At 54.7% G+C, this 20,689-nt stretch overlaps 1 pseudogene; it reads right to left on the reverse strand.

Annotated features, from left to right (window-relative positions):
- Positions 1-380: 380 nt before the first annotated feature.
- Positions 381-2,878, reverse strand: LOC123795595 (proteasome subunit alpha type-1 pseudogene; annotated as a pseudogene).
- Between the last annotated feature and the right edge of the window lie 17,811 nt (positions 2,879-20,689).

A 20,689-nucleotide genomic window follows, 5' to 3' on the forward strand; every position in this document is an offset into this window, starting at 1 on the left:
AGAGATGTCCAAGCCATCTGTCTATGGGAAAAAGTCTACATACAACTTCGTTGAGCATTTTCCCCCCCACAGGCAGGTGAAACAATTTTATTTCACAGTTGTCTTTAAAACCACAAAGACACTATGTTCTTCATGTAAAAACATTAGTGCAGATAACTGTACTTTCTAGAAAATGATTTTTTAGACCCTCTTGAAGAAAAATGCATACCGTTATATGGTTTCAGACAAGTTTCTTGGGAAAAAACCCATCTGGACTGATTCCTAAAACATACCATAAGACCACCTTGCATCTTTTGGTTCAAAGTATGCAGATAGTGTCATCCGTGTGTGCTCCTGCATTCTTACAGACTTGATAACACACATATAGACAGGTTTGTGACTTAATGTTCCATTGGTTCATCAGCCTTTTCTGCAGCTCTGTCAGCGGGGTAAGCAGGCTGAGCCTGTCTCTGTGGTTTTTCTTCAGGACCTTCCAGGAATGGAGATATATCATCATCATCATCATAAGCTGTAAACTCCAAGTCTTTAACAACAATTCCAATAGAAACATTCTTTGTAGTTACGTCCTGTTTTGCAGGAATATGTCCCTTGTAAGGCACGCAGACCATGTTTAACCAGTTCATTCAAACTGTACTCCATAAACCCAGACATATGTCTTTCCAAGTAAGTATAAGCTGACTGAGAATGGGCTCCAATGGACAAAGCGCTACAGTCAAAATAGTTGATGGATGGACAGGTTTGGAAAATGTGAGGGACCACAGCATCACAACCAGCAATAAGCTGCCCAGCACCATATGGTCTCCGGCCATATTGTGTTGGTATCTGGGTCTTGCTTCCAATTAGAGATGCAAGACAAGACACAGAAAGAGGTCTGTCAAATACAAATCTGGAATCCAAACACTTCTGCCGGATAAAATTACAGAACAGTCTAGCAGCCACAGTAAGTCCTGCAACTGAGATACCAATATGGTTGTCAACATTGAGAATTTTTTTTTTCTGAAGAGTTACAAGCTCTGAGTGTGCTCTCTTCAATGCAACCAACACTGCATGGGTTTTTGATTTCAGGCCAACTGTGGCTGAACCTTGTTTGACAGCTTCCACTGCATACCCAATTTGATGAATCTTGCCCTGAGGATTCCCTCCAAACCATGACATCATTGTCATACTGATTGCAAAATATGGTTCCGGCACAGGTCTGGCTGCCTTCCTTGAGAATTATTAAAATCTATTAATGGAAGAAGGAGAAGATATTGATGGATTGAAAGATTCAATGTGGTAGGATGTTAATTTTTCCCAAATCGATTGGTAAATTCCCCTGAGAACTGGTTCAAGGTGCAAAATACCTGTACCTTTTGGGGGGGGGGCAGAAGCCGTGGAAACTGATTCTAATTAAAAGAAGCTCAGATCCTCTTGCTTGAGATGAGTGCTCTTCTCCTTCCCCCTCATCCGGGCATCCTCAAGGTTACAATCAAGAAGGGCCTGGTTCCCTCCATTGCCCACTCAGAATTCTCCCTCTTTGTCCTTGGGGGCCCTAGAACCTGGTCTTCCTTTCCCTAACCCAGGAGGTGACCTAGCGGGGTCCCTGCTATGGACACACCGCTGGTGCAGCTTCTGCGCAGAGTGTGGGTCCCAGGGAGATGCTCTCTCTCGGGGCGGGGGGGGGGGGGGGGCTCCCTGTGCTCTCCCGGGGCCGTCTCGCTCCATCCGGCTCTAGCCTCCATAAATCTGGCCCGGGCTCCCGGACCCGCGTCACCCTCCTCGGCCACCAGGGGTCCCTGTCCCCCCGCTAGAAGAGCAGGGTGGGGCTCTGGCGCGCGCAGACCCAAACAAGCGGAGACCAGGACCGTGAGGTGGGCTCAGGGACCTCCGAGTGACGCCAGGGGAAACTGAGGCTCGAGAGTCCAGGGTCGCACTAGGCAGAGCAGAATGGGGACCAGGGTGGCGGGGCTTAGTGACCGCCGAATGACGCCAGGGGGCTTTACCCGGGTTCTCAGTGCCTCCGGGGGATGCGCACCGCCGGGGCAGCAAGCCTCGGTGTCAACAACACAAGGAAGGAAGGGAACGTGGGGAACGGGGCCGTGGCCTGTCGCAGGGCTGCAAATGAGTCCGGCTGCTCGGGAGAGCCGGCTGCAGCTCAGAGTAAAAGTGACCATAGACGCCCCGTGTCCCCGCAGTCCCTGCAGAATACAGACGCCCTGTGCTCCTGCGGTTCAAGGTCTGGTGTGCCCCCCCTCCCCCAAGCACTGGTTTGTGCACCGGGGGCGCGCCCGGGTTCTCTGGGCCAGTGTTTGTGAAGGAGGAACCCCAACTGCCCCAACGTCCATCCATCTACCGGGGTGGCCAGTACCGCGCTGTCTATTCACTCCGAGCCATCCAGCTCACTGGTTACATCCCAGCCATTATCCGTGTAGGAAGTTAGGATATGTGTAGGAGCAATATATGTCGGCGTGATTTTCGGGTACATTTGAAAACTTGGGACAAAACGCAAGGTGCTCAGCGTTTGCTGCAAGGCCCCAGGGACATGCAGCCTCCCTCTCCTGCCTCCCTACCCTTCCTGGGATGGGGCCACACTGGCCTTCTTGCTATTCCTGCAACTCGGCAGGGTACACCCAACCCCAGGGCCTTTGCACTCACTGTTCCTTCTTCAGGGAGCACTCTTCCCCAAGCACCTTCCTGGGCTGGTCCTCTCACTTCCTTCAGGGGTGGCCTCTCCTGACCATCCACCCAAACCCACAGTTGTCACTCTCTCCCCCTTAACCCCTTCCTTTCCCTCAGGAACTCATCACACCACATGTTACAGCAGAACATGTTGTTTGTTCTGGCCTCTGTCACCCACAGGAACTTTGCTCCGGGACTTGGTCTCTGAGGCCACAGCCATGTCCCCAGGTTCTACAGCAATGCCAGTCTTCAGAGCAGATCAGTTTCTACCTGGGGAGTGAATGGTGCTCGTTTTCTTTCCAGGAAGTAGGGAAAGCATGGGACTTGGGGTGGAAACAAGGGGAGTCCAGCATGACCAGTTGGTTTTCTTCTCTTAGTAAAAGGCGTGAGCTAGTTGACCACACGTTAGCATGTGTTTCTTCTACGTGGCAGGTCTATATCAGTGTTCTTGGTATTTTTGGGTTTCTGTAAAGTGCAGCCGCCTCCCCTCCCAATTCCGCCCCATCTAGCACAGAGAACACTGCTCTCAGGGACCCTCTGGTCTGGAAATTCCTCTTCCCCAAGGTACCTTCTTCCCTCATGGTGGGTCATGCACCTTGCGTGTGAGGGAGGTGGGAGTATGAGACCCTCAACTCCTCTGCCCCAGTCCCTCCCTGGGAGGACTCTAGCAAGACCCTGGGAACTGGAATGAGCTGGAATCTGAGTACCTAGGCTTTGGGGAAGAGGGCGAGAACACTGGTCTGAGAGGGGCCAGGCTTCCATGTTACCTGCTGTGTAGTCACATCCATCTCTGTGAAAGGACAGAATGATCTTCCCAGACTTGGGCATCTAGGATTTCTGATGAACATCCCTATGGTTATTACTGGTTAGACTGGGACCTTTTAGAGAAGTGACAACAGCAGCCACTAGGGGGTGCTGTCAATTCGAGCTTTGGTGCGTGCACCGGAGTGACTGTGAATGTGTGAGCACTAGTGAGCGTGAGGGTGTGTGACTTGTGTGTGCATGTGCGAATGTGTGTGTGTGTGTGTGTGTGTGTGTGTGTGTGTGTGTGAGAGTGTGTGTGTGTGTGTGTGTGTGTTGCACTGTACAGGGACACTCGGGATATGTTGACCAGAAATGCAGCCAGGACATCTCCCTTATGGCCCATGGAAGACAGTCAGGGGAGGTGGTGACATCCCCTATGTGGGGGATCACCACTGTGCACCCACAGTGCACCCGCCTGGCTGGGTTCCCAACCCCTTGGCCATCCTTCTCCTGGGGTCAGCTCCTGACAGGCCTGAGCTGCTCTCTGCGGGGACACACCTGAGGCCCTTTGGGCTGGGGGAGTGCTGGGCGGGGAGGGGCTGGCCTGTCAGAACGGACCTGAGATGTGAGGTGTGAGGCCTGGAAGGAAGGCCTGTAGGAGGGGACTGCTTTTTCTCTCAGACACTGGGCATCCTTCGTGTTCACAACACATAAGCACCAGACATCATTCCGGGACCCCCTTGTGTGCTGTCTGCTCCAGGTGGGACAGAGACCCGCTCGCGGAAAGATCACACGGGGCTCCCAGTGGGCATTGGCCCTGAGCCTGGGGTCGGCTGGCAGGATCTTGAGTGAGAAGCTGAGAGACAGGGCTGTGATTTTCAATCTTGAATGTGCTTCAGCTCTGTAGGCCCAGAGGAAGGCAGGCCGGCAGGCACTGGGTTTGCATGAGCTAAGCCAGACTGGGGCCTGTTGACCAGAGAGGACCCTGAGGCCGGGAGGCCTGGAATGGGGAATGCTGACTTTCTGGACTTGAGTGCTGACATTGAGGGATCTTCAGCTCAGAGTAGTTAATGCTGAGTCTCAGGGTACAGCTCACAGAGGTGGAGGCCAGGGGAGAGGGGGGCCTCAGGGCCAACGGCTTGTGAGTGCCACGTGGAAGAGAGCACTGACCTTGAGTCTGGTGGCCAGGCTTACAGTGTGACCTGAGCAAGTCCTTTGTTACCTGCAGGCCTCAGTTTCTCCTGTGAAAACCGAGTGGGTGGAGCCCAGTCTCTAAGGTCCCTGCTCTTCTCCAGCAACCCCCTTCAAACTCCCTCTGGCTCCTGGGACAACTGGACTGGGCAGCTGGGACCCCTGATGGGCCTGACAGCCCAGGCTCTGAGACCCTCCCACCAGGGCGGAGGCACCAGGCCCTGCTGCTGGAGATCTCCTCTCCAACCTCCACATCAAGGGCAGCCTCCCCGAGAAGGCCAGATGGGTCTCCGGCCTCAGAAACGGAGGGGCTGTGTGTTATCTGGGGCAGAGGGGACCAAATCCCTTTCTTGGGCCCTGACTGTGGGGACCACCAGCAGGGCTTCTGGTGCCTTCCCAGAGCCCCACACATGTAGGTTCCACAGACCCAGGCCCACAGCCCCCCATTCCAGCACGCATACCCTCCCAGCCCCCTCAGAGCAGCCAGAGGCCAAGCTCACAGCCCTGAGCCTTCTCCTCCCACCTGGGGCTCGGTGCTGCCAAGGAGACACAGAGTAATCACTGGGGAGAGGGGTCTGAGACCTCCTGAGGAGGGGCCACCACATGGCGGGTGCCCCAAGTTGCTGGGAAGAGGCAACTCAGAGTCCCCCTCTGCCCCCTGCCTCAGAGCAGAGCTGAGGTCGGAGTGGGACCGGTGGGAAGGCAGCGCCCTTGGGTGCCTCTCTGTCCACGTGCCGGCTGTGCCTTCCTCAGGATCCAGGCGGGACTTCCGGGCTCTGAGGGCTGGGGGGGTGGTATGTGCTGCTTTTCTGGAAGTTGGTCTATAACGTGCTTCCCAAGCCTTAGACAGGCATGACCTTGATCCATGCGGTGATGGTCAACCTGGAGTCTGTGGTGGGACTTGCGCACAGGGATGGAGACCAGAGCAGTGGCTCCGTCTTGTATGGAACAGTGGCGCTGGTGGGACCCGGGACAGGCTGCCTGAGTGTCATTAGAACCTCAGGCTCACCGTGTGATGCACGCCCAGGTTTCCGCACCCCTGGGGCTGTGCTGTTCGCTGACAAGAGAAACCCTCCATCTAGCTCTCGTCTGTCATCTATCATCTCTTGTCCGTCGTCTGTCTATCGTCCATCAGTCATCTCTCATCTATCTTCTGTCTCTCGTCTCCCGTCTGCCGTCTGCCATCTCTCATCTATTTGTTGTCCGTGTGGAATGCGACGTCAGGCCTGGAAGGACGTACACCAGATACGACCAGCACCATCTCCAGGCTGTGCTGGCAGCTTCTCTATGCTTTTCTTCTGTTTTCTTTTAAAAGAGTCTTTGGATTTTGTTTTGTAATTAGGAAAAAACTAAGCTGTCTCTATTTTTAAAAAGAGAACAAATGAAAACAACGTGCTGCACGGTGCCAGGGCCCCGGAGAAAGCCTCACTCCGGGCGGCAGGGGTGTCGGCTCTGGGGGTAGCCGTGCCCAGTGTCGCCCAGGACCGGGAGCGGCCGGGTGGTGGCTCGTCCGTGCCAGGCGAGCACAGGAGCCTCGTCAGGTCAGCGGGGCCGGACGGTGCAGACGCCGGGTGGAGACGGAGAACACGCGCGGTTCCACTGGATCTGTGGGAAGTTCCAACCCGGCGGAGCTGAGAAATACTGGTGCAAGAGCACACAGGGGCCATCAAACCACGGGAAAGAGTGAAGGGACGGTTAAGCCGGGCGCCGCTGAGGTCCTGGGCACGTTCCGAGCCCACGAGGCTGATTAATGAACAGTCCACATTATAGAGAGTTCACCGTTGCAAAGGAACAACTGGGTCGCCTGGTACATTCACCACGTTGCGCAGCTTCACCCCTGCTATTGTTACTTATTAAACTTACAGATGCATTTTATTTATTTTGTGGTTGTTACACTTTACAATGAAAATAGGATTAAAATAGAAGGAGATCCATCAAAATATCAGCAGTGGCTCTTCTGGGTGCAGTGCGAAGGGTGGTTTTTTCCCCTCTGGTTTGTTTTTCTGTACTTCTCATGTTGTTGACAGTGAGCACTTATTATTTTAAAACTAAAGAGCAAGACCAACAAACTCTATTTTCAGAGGACCTCTGAAAACAAACAAGGTGATTCTTCCTTAGGCTGAGCTGACACCTGTGTTCCTGTCTTGCGTCTACATCCTGTTGCCTCCACCTGGGCCTGGAGTTTGGACCCCCCCACCTCCACCTCCAGAGGTGCCCAAATCTGTCTGCTAGGATGGCCCTGAAATAGGAGAGAAATCTCTTCCAGGCTCAGCAATCCCCTTCCTGGATTCTCCGCTCCACGTCCTCTGGCCGACTCCCCCGTCACACTCGTGTTTGAGAAACCCTTTTTGTTTCACACTCTGGTTTTGTTGGTTTTTGTTAACAGGAGCTCATGAACTAGAACTGCAGGTCCCCTGGGGAGCGGGTTGAGTTGTTTTTCCACAAGCCGCTACCTCTTTCTCCCTCAACTTTACTTTGTTGTTCAAGCCCTCTTATAACAACGTTGAGAGACAAATTTAAAAAGGAAGTTGAAATTCGCCCACAATCTTATTGCTCCATCTAAATGGTGGCCCCTGCTGTTTCTATCCCCACTCCCCCTAGACCCGGAAGCCTCTGCCTGGTGTATGCTGCTTCCAGGTGGCAGTAATACTATCTCAGGCCTGTGTTCCAAGGCAGGGCCCTGCTCCTGGGCAGGGAAGTTCTCACAGTGGACTGAATCCCTGTGTGCTTTGCTGTCCCCTGACCCACAAAGAACTCTTGGGTGAGCCTCTGGTCTCAGTTTCCTAAATGAGGGTTGTAGATTAGATCAATGTGGTTAACTCTCAATGGGTCATGGTCTCTTTCTGCCCAAAGCCCTGAGCCTTTCTGCACAATGCACATTTATACAGATACATTTCAGGGTTTTGTGAACTCCTGAGTTAGATACCCTAGAATACTTTGGGTCTCCAGAGCATCCTATTGTGGGGAGGGGGCAGTTGGGCCTCTTTTTTGTGACTCCAGACAGCAGACCTCAGATCCATTATTTTACCCCTGCCAGGTGCTATGCTGAGCACTTTCCAGAATTATCCCCCTGAATCCTTACACAGCCCTGAGGGATGGCTGTCACTATCATCACCTGCACATCACAGAGGAGGACATGGAGAAGACAGTCACCTGCTCAAGGTCATGCACTTGGGAAGTGGTGGAGTCAGGACTAGAATCCAGGTCTGTCCAGGCTACAAGCTCAGGCTCTTCCCACAAGCTGTGATCCAACTCCAGGGTGAGTCAGCTCAATGACCTGCAAGGTCCTTCCACACCTAGAGTGCACCTGGGAAGCCTTCTAGAGTTCCGAAAGCACCTTCATGCCTGCTATCCTTTCAGTTGACTTCCGAACAGCTGAGCTGGTGAGGTGGCAGGGCAGGTACTGACCCACATCTTGGTTGCCTGTGAGGGGACAAGGCTTAGAGACATTGAGGTAATGACAGCCCCAAGGTCACACTTGGGTCAGCATCACCATCAGAACCCAAGTGTTGGGTTCAGTTGCTGCTTTGCGCAGAGCTGCCAGGCGCCAAGGGTCTGTGTTTCTCATGGTTGGGGTCTACCCACCCACCCACCTGTCCATCTGTTCACACATCCAAATACCAACTTATCCATGATCCATCACTTTGCCTACTCATCTACCCATCCATCAATTATCCATCCACCCATCCACGCATTCATCAATCATTCACTCCGTACACACAGCCATCTCTTCTTTCCTTCTTCCCTCATTCAAACTGCGTGTTGAGAACCTTGCGGTTCTCAGGCACTGAACTGGGACAAACAGTCTGCAGACCCGGGAAGGAGCCATATCTCTTGGGGACAGCATCTTTCCCCTTGTCAATGATGGTCCTGGAAGGGGCAGCTGAGGCAGGAGGCGGGCAGACTGGAGTGATGGCTGTTGAATTCCTGCTCTTTTGGACTCTCGGTCACAGCATCCGACTAAAATGGGGGCTAAAAACTTGTATTTTTCTGGGGGAGAAAGTGAGGAGTGAACAGCCAAGGCATGGTGGCTGTCCTCATTGTTACTTATAGAACAGATGGGTGGCAGTGACCTTAAGTGGAGAGGTTTTTAAAAAAACATATATTTATTTATTTATTTATTTGAGAGAGAGAGAGTGAGAGAGAGAGAGAGAATGAACAGGAGGAGCAGAGGGAGAGGGAGAGAGAATTTCAAATAGACTCTGAGCTGAGTGAGGAGCCTGACGTGGGGGCCAACCTCATGACCCCGAGATCATGACTCTGAGATCACAACCTGAGCTGAAACCAAGAGTCAGATGCTCAACTGACTGAGCCACTCAGGTGCCCCTTAAGTGGAGGGTTTCTTTTGAGATTTTGAGAATGTAAGAAGAGAAATGACATCTATAGAACTTACTATATTACTAACATAAACACGATCAGAATTAAACAACTACGGATACTGTAAAGTGAGACTCCAGTAACCATTTCTAACCTGTTTCACTGATTCACTGAACCAGGCTTTCTGGGAAGGGATTTGTGTACATTTTCTCATGCATTCCTCATAATGGACATGGGAGGTAGCAACTAATATGATCAATATCGACTAGATCAGAATATGGGGAGAGGGAGTAGTTGCCAATGTACATTGTCATCTGTGTGGCAGAGAAGTTTGTCAGCCTAGGTCTTCCCACTGTGCATACCAAGCTCTGACCTGCCATATAATTCTTCCTGTCCAAGGAACTGATGAAAACTCTCTAAGTTTATTCAGAGAGTGCTTCTTTCCTTCACATCTGCCAATTCTGGACTCACCTTGTCCCACATTAATCGGCTTTATTTGTAGGAAGCTTTGTATTACTATTTGCAGAAATTGCTTAAACTTTTGCTTTGCGATCGCTCATGCTTCTGTTTTCAGCTGCCTTTAAAAGGCATGGCTTTTCTCCAAGCTTCCTTGCCAAATGCCTGCTGCTAATTCTTCACCACCCCCAAAATACCTTTTTTTATTAATGGTCCAACAACTTCCCTGCTGCTTCCTGTCTCTGTGTGGAGCCGGAGCTAGGACAGAGTTTCATAAATATAGGCAGGACCTGAGATTTAGGGATAAGAACCCATGTTACTATTGAAATGACCTCTTTCCATATACATTCTGCCCATTGTACCACTACCCAAGGGGGACAGCTCTCTGTCTCTCCATTAATCTCATCCCAAACCCTGCTCCTGGCCTATCATGGCTGTAGCAGGTAAGCAGGAAATATTTTCTGGATGGGAAGTGGTTGGAATAAATATGCTTATTTAAGTGGGAAAAGACTTGTTTTTCATAATTTCACAATAAATGCATAGTCTTTGTAGAAAAGCCAGAAGAGTCCAATGTGCAAAATGGAAACCAAGCTTACCTGTAGTTCCAGCCACGGGCAGCTCCAGCTCAGAGATACAGAGATGGGTGTAATTATGGTTATAGAGGCAGAGACACATGCTCACATATGTCACATCTTGTCTTGCAACCTCTCTGTGATGCCTCTTTCAGATGCCGTTCAAGTCTTCCAAGTCACTGTTTTTAGAGGATCATTGATCTTAAATCAGTTTATTGTTTTGTTTTCTTTTTGTTTTTTTTTTTTAAAGATTTTATTTTATTTATTTATTTGACAGAGAGAGACAGCCAGAGAGAGAGGGAACACAAGCAGGGGGAGTGGGAGAGGAAGAAGCAGGCTCTTAGTGGAGGACCCTGATGTGGGGCTCGAACCCAGAACACTGGGATCACGCCCTGAGCCGAAGGCAGATGCTTAACCACTGCACTACCCAGGCGCCCCTATTGTTTTGTTTTCTGATTATGAAGGTAACACATGTTCTTTGAGAAATCAGAAAATACAGAAAAGAATAAAAAGGAAAATAAAGTGAACATCTGATCTCACTACCAGAGAGGACTCCTATTGGTATGTTGGTGTGTATGCTTGCTTCCAGACTTTTCTCCACATAGTCATGTCCTTTTCACAAGAATGAGTTCAGATGAGACCTTTTCTTGTCATATGCTTGTGTCCCACTGTCCTGCACTGTGGAAGTGTCCCACGGCACTTACCTGAGGCTGTTTGGAGCTGTGAGCATCAGGCTGTCTGAACATATGGCTGTTAGAAACCCACCACAAGGTGCCACAGGGTGCACAGTCCTGGTGATGAATTTCTACCAGCAGGACTCCAAGATCAAAGGGAAATGCTTTAACAGGCCATGGACACAGGGGATGAATTTCCTCCAGAAAGGCTGGACTGTGTCTCCCTGAGTCCCCTTGGAATCGTGGGGTCTTGGGAAGTCAGAATGCTTGTGCTCACCCACTGGCCCACTCATCTGTTCATTCTGTTGCTGGGAGGACTTGGGGCTGGGGTTCCAGAGCCCAGGCCCTCCCTCCTGTGCTGATTCCCTCTGTGACCCTGGTCATCCCTTCCTTGGTGCCCTACTGGCAGTGGAGGACACCACTGGCTGCTTCTGAGATCCCTTGAGGCCTGGCCCTCCAGGATTCCAGGACTCAAGGTGGAGCTCGAGGAGGCAGCCAGGGGGCAGCACCAGGACCAGGCCAAGGCTCAAAGGGGGCTGGGTTGGGGAGGGCTCTGCTACCCCCACCTGTGAGCTGCACAAACATCCGGTTACCACCCTGAAACTGCCCCTGTCCTAGTCCCCAGCCACACCTGGCCCTGTTTGTCACACGTCCCACGCCCTGCTGGCTGCAGGCTGGGTTTCTCTTCCCCTTACTTCTCTCTTTTGGTTACCCTGAGTTCTGGTTTCAGCCAACGCGGGGTTAACTTTAGCCTGGGGGTTCCCAGGGGTGGCCAGCTGCAAGCAGGGCCACCACTCTGCTTCCCTTGCCTGAATCCCCTCCCCCACTCAGCTCCCACCCTGGGCCTCACTGCCCCTGCAGATCCAGGGCCTCCCTGAGCAGACCCTTCATCCAGGAATCCTATTTTCTCACAGTTTCTGGCCCTCGGGGCTTCTCACCCAGCTCTCCTTGAGCAGACAGGGAGGCTGGGGCCCAGAGAGGGGAAGGGAAATGCCCGGGGTCACACAGCATGTCAGAGGTGTCCCCTGGGCAAGAGCCCAGAAGATGACAGCAATAGCTGGTGGTTGTTGAGGGTCACCATGGGCAAGGCACGTCACAGGCTAGAATCCCCACACCCACCCTGTGGGGGAGAGACGAGTTATCTCCCCCTTGTACAGATGAGGAAACTGAGGCCCACGGAGGGGACGCAAATCACCCAAGGTCAAGGGCAGAGAATGGCTGCATGTGGGTGAAGACTCCTGCCTGCCCGACCCTGGGATCTGGGCTCCCACCGCAGAGTCTCCCCAAGGCCCTTTGCCTGCTGGCCTTCCCTCCTCTCAGCCGTGGGGTAGAGGGACTGTCACTGGGGTGTGCAGTCCTGGCTCAGCCTGATGTCCACTCTTGGGCCTCCTTTCTGCACCCCTGTAAAGGAATGATAGAGGGAGCTCAGCCCATGTGAGCATGTCTGGTGCCTGGCAGAAGGCAGCTCTCCATACAGAGCAACCCTGTGTGAGCTCAGGTGGGCCCCATCCTCTGCTGGCCTCAGTCTCCCCATCCATCAGGTGGGAGGCCCCAGGCTGGGAGTTGGGACAAGCAGGAGCTGCTCCGGCTCTCTCTGGGATGTTAACCATTTTGAGCCTCAGCTTCCCTACCTGTGAAATGGGACGATGATCCTGGCTGTCAGCTCACAGAATCCTTGAGTGGCTCAGCTGAATACCATGTGTCCCCATGTTTTGTAAGTGCTACAGGGATAATAGGCCACTCACTAGGGTCTCGGGGATCAGCTGCTTTTGGAACCAAAGATCTAGTCAGTGCTGAGGACTTCAGGGCCCTGCCCCTGACCCTCTGCTAGGCTCCAGGCTCTGGACACTCCAGTCTGCTGGCTGGGCTCAGCATGTGTGTTCATGCCCTTGCCCTGTCTATCCCCTGCCTGCAGCACTGACCACTCCTCTACCCTGGAGAACTCCTGCACGCCCCTGGGACCCTGCCCTGGCCTGCTTCCCAGCATCCTCGGCACGGCCCTTCTCTGCCGGGTGGTCACTGTCTACGTCTGATTCGCCTTCCTCCCAGGGCCGGACCCAGCCACGTGGCACAGAATCCAAGGGCTTTCTGGGTGGTGAGCAAGGTGGTGGGCCAGGCGGCATGGGAGACGAGTCTGGGGTCTTCAAGGTGGAGGGGTCAGGGAGCTTCAGTGGAGCTGGAGAGCACCAGCTGAGGGGTGCTACAGTCCCCCTCTGTGCCCTTCCTCATACTGCGCCCTCCCAGGATGCCCTCCCTACCTCTGTCATTCCAGCCCTGGGGGTCCAGCTCCCAGGCCCTATTTTGAGGTTACCAAAGTTGCTGCTGCTGCCAGACCACCTTTGCCTACTGTGCAGGACCCCCAGAATGCCCCACTCCCTGTCTTCTCCACTAACGTTTGTTGGGGAGGAGGGTCTCATCTGCACTGTGAGCTTCACTCTCCTAGCTTCACCCCCAGGACCTGACCTGGGCCACGCACATATGCGTCTGCTGTGAGGGGTGATGTGAGTGAACAGTGGTTGATGAGCTGATGGACTGTGGCTGGGGTGAGGGCCACACTCCCCCGGGCTCATGAGCAGGGGCACTTGCCCCAGGCCTGCCCATGGGACACTTTATATCTCGTGTGTCAGGTGTCTTGGTGTTATGGCCGAGGCCAGTAGGCCTGGCTCCTGGCTTGCCTGGGTTGGGGGAGTTATTGGTGGTGCCTCCAAAGAATGAGCTGGTGGAAGGGATTTGCCATCTTTGGGGGTAACTGTGCTGGGTACTGGGTTCCCATCCCCCACTCCCACCAAGACCTCAGAGCTCCGGAATGTCCTGGGAGCCTCTCTGATTGGAGAAGGATGGGGGGGGGTGGAGAAGAGAGTAGGGGAGTTCAGCATGGAGGGTAGATCAGGAAGGCCTATAGTGGGGGGTGGGAGGGAGCTTGGAGAGTTTGATTACCCACTAGGCGGGGGTCATCAGGCCTTACCGTGCTGGCCCACCTTTGCCCTTAGCATCTAGACCTAGCTCCCAGTACAGGGCCAGACTAGGTAGTGAATGGTACCTGAAGCCCCTCTTCCAAAGGTGAAGCAAGTACATTCCAGGTCTCACTTTGACCTTGACTAGACCAGTCGTACCTTTCCTGGGGCATGGACAGCTGAGAGCCCCTCCCAGGCTGGACCCCTAGAAAGCCTCAGGAAGTCTTCATGCATGGATGGGTGGATAGATGATGAATGGATGGACAAACAGATGGAGGTATGGAGAGATCAATGAGTGACTGACTGATCTGAGGTCCTGACTACTGAGGAAGGACTCCATGAGGCCTCTTGAGGGACAGCTGTGCTTCCAGGCTACCCAGACCCTGGGCTCACAGGGTAGTGATTGTGAGGGTCTATGTCTCCCTACTCTCTGTACTTGGCCCAATCCCCAGAGTTCCAGGTCTGGGAGCAGCTGGTGAGGTGTGGCCCAGTGTCCCACATCCAGCCCTGACCAGCCATGCCCACTCAGGGCCCTTCTGAGCTCCAAGTGTTTGCCTGTGTCCCATGGTCAGAGGCACTCCATGCATGGCACTTAGGAAGGTTCATGGGCATCCCAAGGAGGGGGCAGGATCGACATGAACACAATATTCTGCCACTGAATACAGCTCCTGACTGTTGACTGTGATCTCAAACCCTGGCTGGCTCAGGTCTGGGCACAGGGGCTTGGACGACCTTAATGCTGGGATGCAGGCCCCTTCTCCAGCTGGGCTTGTGGAATCTTCTGGAGCTGGAACCCCTGCCCCCTCTGGGGAGGTAGAGGCACCTGCTACTGGGGCTGGGGCCGGTCTGGGTTTCCCCAGCTATTTCGGGCATCGGGGACTCTTGGTTTCACCAGGCCAGCTGTACTGGGGTGAGGGTGCCAGGCCTGTGGGGAGCCAGCCGCAGGCTGGGGTGTTGGCCTGAGGCCGGCTGGGGTTGGAACAGCGCAACGATAACGACAGCCACAATTAACCACAGAGACAAACTAAACATCCATTTAACATGATTGTCGCTCCCCTCCCTCCAGGGGTGAGGTTCCATTATTGTCAACCAGGCTGCACAGAAGGGAAACTGAGGCCCCAAGCAGCCAATTCCAGCTACGGGGACCGTGCCCCCAGTCAGGGCTCCTCCTGGCCCCTGGCCTCCTCCAGCTGCGTGGGTGGGAGACCCCGGCCGGTTGCCGCCTGGCTCCTTCACCGCACTTTATTTCTCCAAGGCACAAACCCCGTCTCCTGTGCCACACCGCCCACATTACTGTTAGACCTGTTTCCATCTCCCCCAGACGTGAGTGCTCCAAGCAGGGCCACGTCTGCCTTGCCCCCGTTGTGGGCCCACACATGGTGGGTGCTCAGGGAAGAGACGCCGAGCAGGCGACTTTGCTCTGGGTCGTGTCTACACCGGCTCATCCATGCTGGGCCTCGGTCCACACTAGAACTGAGGTGGAGCCCCTGTCTGACTAGAGACCCCCGAGGATGGGGCTCCCCTGGCTGGTCTGGGGTCCCACCCTCTCCAGCCTGCTCTGTCCTGCAGCCCCGGGCCCAGCACCCCTTCCCTCAGAGAGCCGCGCTCTACCGCCTGGCCCACGGCAGCCTTTCTGTCCTCTGCTGGGAGTCAGGCAGGGGCTGGCCGCCCCTTCCTCTCTCCTCCCAGGGTGGTCAGGAGACCCCACGTCTCCCTACGAAGGACAGGCACCTGGTGAGGACACACGGCTGGTCCCGGCTCCAGACCACAAAGCACCAGGCACAGCGCATACTCAGTGGAACCTCGGTGGCCGTCAGCCCTGCCATCAGATGTCCTTGGGCTGGATGCTGAAGAGCAGGAAGGCCCTGGGGCCGAGTCCAGGGTGTTCATGTGGCCACGGGAAGAGGGTGTGACTACGGGGGGTGGGTGCCCTGGTGGGTCATGCTGACCATCAGCCACTCTGTCCCCAGAGTGGACACAGGGGCGTCTCACAACCCCGGCTCCGTGACACTGGGCACAGAAGTCACCCCGACCTGTCCCTGGTCCCTGTTCTGGTTCCCCAAGACATTCTCCCTGATTCCTGTTGGGTTCCCGGGGACAAAGACTGCCAGAGCAGGGGTCTGGGTCCCCACACATGCTGTATTGTCAGGATCACACCCGGGGGCTCCGGCTGGGACCCACGGAGACCAGGAACCCTATGGTGACCATGGGGTGTGGACCCTGGTGAGGTCAGCCTGGCGACTGCGGGTCCCATTGTGGTGCCTCAGTCGAGGCTGGCCCACAGAGCACCCGATGGCGCTGTGCTGCGAGTGTGTGGCACGGCTGACCTTGGGGCTGGGGGCTGGCCTTGGCCCCCCACCCCCATTACAACTCATTACATAGAGCACCATTCAGTCATTCAGCAAACAGTTATGAGCTCAGATGATTAAAATTTATCATCAAACTGTGACATTTCTGGGAGTGGAAAGGGTGCTATTAATAATTAACACCAGGACACAGGCCTGAACTGGGAATGTCCAGGAAAATCCAGGACACAGGTCCCCTGCACCCCCCTCAACCCGTGCTAGGCACAGGTGTTCTGTTCTTGGAGTGACTGTCACGTATGGGGTTCTTGGAGTGACTGTCACGTATGGGGTTCTTGGAGTGACTGTCACGTATGGGGTTCTTGGGGGTGACTGTCACTTATGGGGTTCTTGGAGTGACTGTCACATATGGGGTTCTTGGGGGTGACTGTCACGTATGGGGTTCTTGGAGTGACTGTCACGTATGGGGTTCTTGGAGTGACTGTCACGTATGGGGTTCTTGGGAGTGAATGTCACTTATGGAGTTCTTGGAGTGACTGTCACGTATGGGGTTCTTGGAGTGACTGTCACTTATGGGGTTCTTGGGGTGACTGTCACTTATGGGGTTCTTGGGGTGACTGTCACGTATGGGGTTCTTGGGGTGACTGTCACGTATGGGGTTCTTGGGGTGACTGTCACGTATGGGGTTCTTGGAGTGACTGTCACGTATGGGGTTCTTGGGAGTGAATGTCACTTATGGAGTTCTTGGAGTGACTGTCACGTATGGGGTTCCTGGGGGTGACTGTCACGTATGGGGTTCTTGGAGTGACTGTCACGTATGGGGTTCTTGGAGTGACTGTCACGTATGGGGTTCTTGGAGTGACTGTCACGTATGGGGTTCCTGGGGGTGACTGTCACGTATGGGGTTCTTGGAGTGACTGTCACTTATGGGGTTCTTGGAGTGACTGTCACTTATGGGGTTCTTGGGGTGACTGTCACGTATGGGGTTCTTGGGGGTGACTGTCACTTATGGGGTTCTTGGGGGTGACTGGCACTTATGGGGTTCTTGGAGTGACTGTCACTTATGGGGTTCTTGGAGTGACTGTCACTTATGGGGTTCTTGGGGGTGACTGTCACTTATGGGGTTCTTGGGGTGACTGTCACTTATGGGGTTCTTGGAATGACTGTCACGTATGGGGTTCTTGGAGTGACTGTCACGTATGGGGTTCTTGGGGGTGACTGTCACTTATGGGGTTCCTGGTCAAATAAAGTTTGCTGTAGTCCCAAGTGATCAACTGGCTTTTTAGAAAAATGGGCCCTGCCCCAACCCCATTACCCTCCGTGGCATCTGCGACCATCTGCAATTGCTCCGTTTCTGAATGGGAGCAGAGGTTCCCCTGGATCACCCTAGAGGGAGCGAGTCCTCACAAAGGGGTCCCGTGCGAGGTCTCTGGGGACGTTGCACAGCAGTGTGTCTGGGAAAGACCCGGCCAGCTCCGCTGATGCTGGTTTGAGCTGGTCCTGTGCGTGTGGTCGGTCAGGGCCGCCTTGCCTCCTGCACTTCCTGTTCAGGAGCCACATGGAGGAGGTCAGCTGCAGGATCACACAGGAAGATGCAGATCCTGATGGGGGCCACAGAGGCCCTGGAGAAGACTGCTGTGTGGGAAGGGAGGGAGGGTGTCGAGGCGCCCACTCTGAGATGTGGACGGTCACTGGGCTATGTCCTGTGTCACTAAGCCAATGGGCATTCCAGTGGGTGACTGTTGGATGCCCCTGAAAGCTGTATTTTCCAGGTGCCTGGAAACCTAGGTTTGTATCTTTGTTTCTTAATCGCCATAAGACACAGGCTGGGGTCAGACCCCATTCCCACCGCTGCTGGGCTCAGTGAATTAGCCGGGGGTGAAGGAAGAGTGTGTCCTCCTGCCCAGGCTTGGCTGGGCAGCAGTGTCTTGTGCCTGTGCAGCCTCAGAGTGGGGCCGGGCAGATGGGAGACTCAGCTCAGTAGGAGCCCTGGGCTTCCCCCATACTCTGAGCAGTCACCTCTTCTTCTCCTCCCTCCCCTCCCCCAGGGTGCTCAGCAGTCACCTCCCTCTCCTACCCTCCCCCAGGGCCCAGAGCTGACACCTCTCCTTCTCCTCCCTCCCCTCCCCCAGGGTGCTCAGCAGTCACCTCCCTCTCCTACCCTCCCCCAGGGCCCAGAGCTGACACCTCTCTTCCCCTCCCCCCAGGTCCCTCTGCCCTCCCCTGCCTGAGGTTATTCTGGGCTCTGGCTTCTGGGCAGAGAAGGAAGCCACAGCCTCCCTCCCCCCAATATGACTCAGTCACAGTCCTGTCCTTTAGCCCAGGCCTCCAGCAGGAAGGAGGCCAGGAAGGGAGGGGGGTGCCCAGGGTCCTACAGCTACGGCAGGGCAGGGCCAGGTCAAGCCCCCCTCCCAGGACCTGTCACTCTTCTCCATCCTGCTGTGGACCTGCCCGCCTGGTGCCCTGGGGCCATCACTCCTTCCAGGGAGGGATGACCCTGCTCTGAGCTGGTCTGGGCTTCAGTGCGACCCTCCTGGTCAGTGACCTTCAGTGAAATGGGCAATGACAGCCCTGACTGGGACGTCAAGGGTCCATGAGGGACTGTGACGGCATCCTGCCGATGTTTCTGTTGGTTCGATCTTAAGTGAGCAGAATCTGCAAGCATCAGACGCTCCCTGCGCTGGGAGCTGATGTAGGGGCTCAGGGATGAGGGTGGAGGTCAGTGGCAGTCTCCCCAGCTGTTTCCTCACAGCATATGAGCTCTTCCTGGCCATGTGGTCCTTGTCCCTTGCTTCCAGCCCTGGCCCACAGCAGTTCTCGCTGAGGGACTGTTGAACGAAGGAGTGTGTGAATGAACGAATGACACGTCATGTTGGGCTGAGCTGCTGTGGAAAGAGCCAGGGGAGCGGGTCAGCAGCAACCAGCCATGTGACCCTGGTAGTGCCCCTGCCCATCCCACCGTCAGAGCCTCAATTCTCTCACCTGTGAAATGGGTACACAGCTCCTGACCCTGCTTTGCTTTGTGGATTCAGACAGTCCTCCCATGACGCCCCTCCTGCCTGCCTCCTGCCCATCCTGAGTCAATATAGAACGAAAAACTCAGGTCCTACAGAGCCTTCAGGATGCCTCTGATTTCTGGAGGTTGTGGGGTTCTATATGCATAGCACCTTTTTGTGGTCTGATCCAGGCATGGCCTCCTCACAAGGGACAGTGGCTTCAGGTTGGGGATCCCTGAACACTAGCAGGACCCAGGCAGGCACAGCTTCCTGTCCAGCATGGGGGGAGGGGAGGCATGGTGACCTTGGGTCAGGAGCCTGGGTATCTCCCATCTGTGTGACTCTGACAAGCTCTGGGAACTTGTCTCCTCCTCCTTAAGATGTGTGTGTGTGGGATATTACCTGCCTGTTGGGGTGGCCTGGGAATCACACAGGTCAAGCATGTGTCAGACATCAGCGCCAAGCTTCCCTAGAAGCAGCGCTCAGCTAGGGGTCACCGTCCATATGGCCGGTGGGATAACACCTTAGCGGAGCAGGGGACAGTCTCACCACAGGGCAGCAGTCATGGAGGGTCCCGTGACGTTAGCCCAGCACCCGGTCAAGCACCAGTGGGACGAATGGTGGTGAGGCCCCACCTCAGGACGGCTGTCCTGCCTCAAGCTGACTCAGGTTGGTGGGCTCTGCTGGAGCAGGGCACCACCTTTCCGGAGTGAGGTCAGCTGCCTGGTTGGGTTGTTGAGCCCAAGGCCAGGTTGGGAGATTGGGTCAGCAAAAAAAAAAAAAAAAAAAAAAAAAAAAAAAGACCTTTTTAGATCCAGTTTATGACTTACAAAGAGAAAGAAAAGATAGCCAAAGGGGTCAGCTCCCTGTGGCCCTGATGGGTGACAGCAGAACAAAGAGGGTGGTGGAGGATGGAGGATAGAAAAGAGGACTCAGGAGATGGGCCTTGGGGGCCAGAGGAGTTCAAGACGGGGAGAATGGTGTGCGGTGCTCAAGTCAGCCCAGAGGTCAGCAGAGAGGAAGACAGTGAGGAGACGTTGGATCGGGACACTTGAGGGCCATTGGTGTCCTGGCAAATGCAGGGGACAGGTGGGGGTGATAGGAGACCACCTAGTTTGAGACAGGGTGAAGGGGGACATGGAGCCCTGGAGTACAGGGCAGGGGAGAGGTAGGTAGCAACAGGAGAGAAGGTGGCATACAAGACGAGTTCTGGGAGTGGGAGAAAGAGTAGGTTTATGGCCAGAGGGACAGGAGAAGGTGACTGGCAGGTGGATTGGCCTGGATGTGCCATCCTGGAGGGTCAGAGCATGCATCGGGGAGGGGTGCCTGGAGGGGCAGACTGAGGTGCCAGATGGTCTACTCTGGAATGAACCGAATGCCTTGGAAGCCACTGGGGATGCCCAATAACTGAGGGAGGTTAGAGGTCAGAGGCCTTGATGGAGTGCCCAGTGACCCAGCTTTAGGGGAGCTTTCGCACACAATCCATTAGAGGATGTTTTCACACACAGATGCCCCATTATTTTCTGTTTGGGAAATAGAATCCTCAAGAGTCTGTTGGGTCATAGATGGGCCATCTCCAGGCATTTCATTACTTCCGGATTACTTTTCACCCCCGGGATCATGTCTGTGGTCCTCTCATGGAGGGAGAGTGGCTCCTCACGTGGAGATGTGGACTCCTGAAAGCTGGTGCTGGACCAAAGAGACACTCCTCTGTTGGAGATGGAGGGCCTAGAAGCTGCCCTGACTGCTGGCCATTACTGCTGCAGCCAGACCAGGCAGGGCCAGGGGAAGGGGATTGGAGGGGTACGCAATTGCAGTGACCTC

Source organism: Ursus americanus, chromosome 30, assembly GCF_024610735.1.
Source record: "Ursus americanus isolate L20-20 chromosome 30, mUrsAme1.1.p, whole genome shotgun sequence".
NCBI lineage: Eukaryota > Metazoa > Chordata > Mammalia > Carnivora > Ursidae > Ursus > Ursus americanus.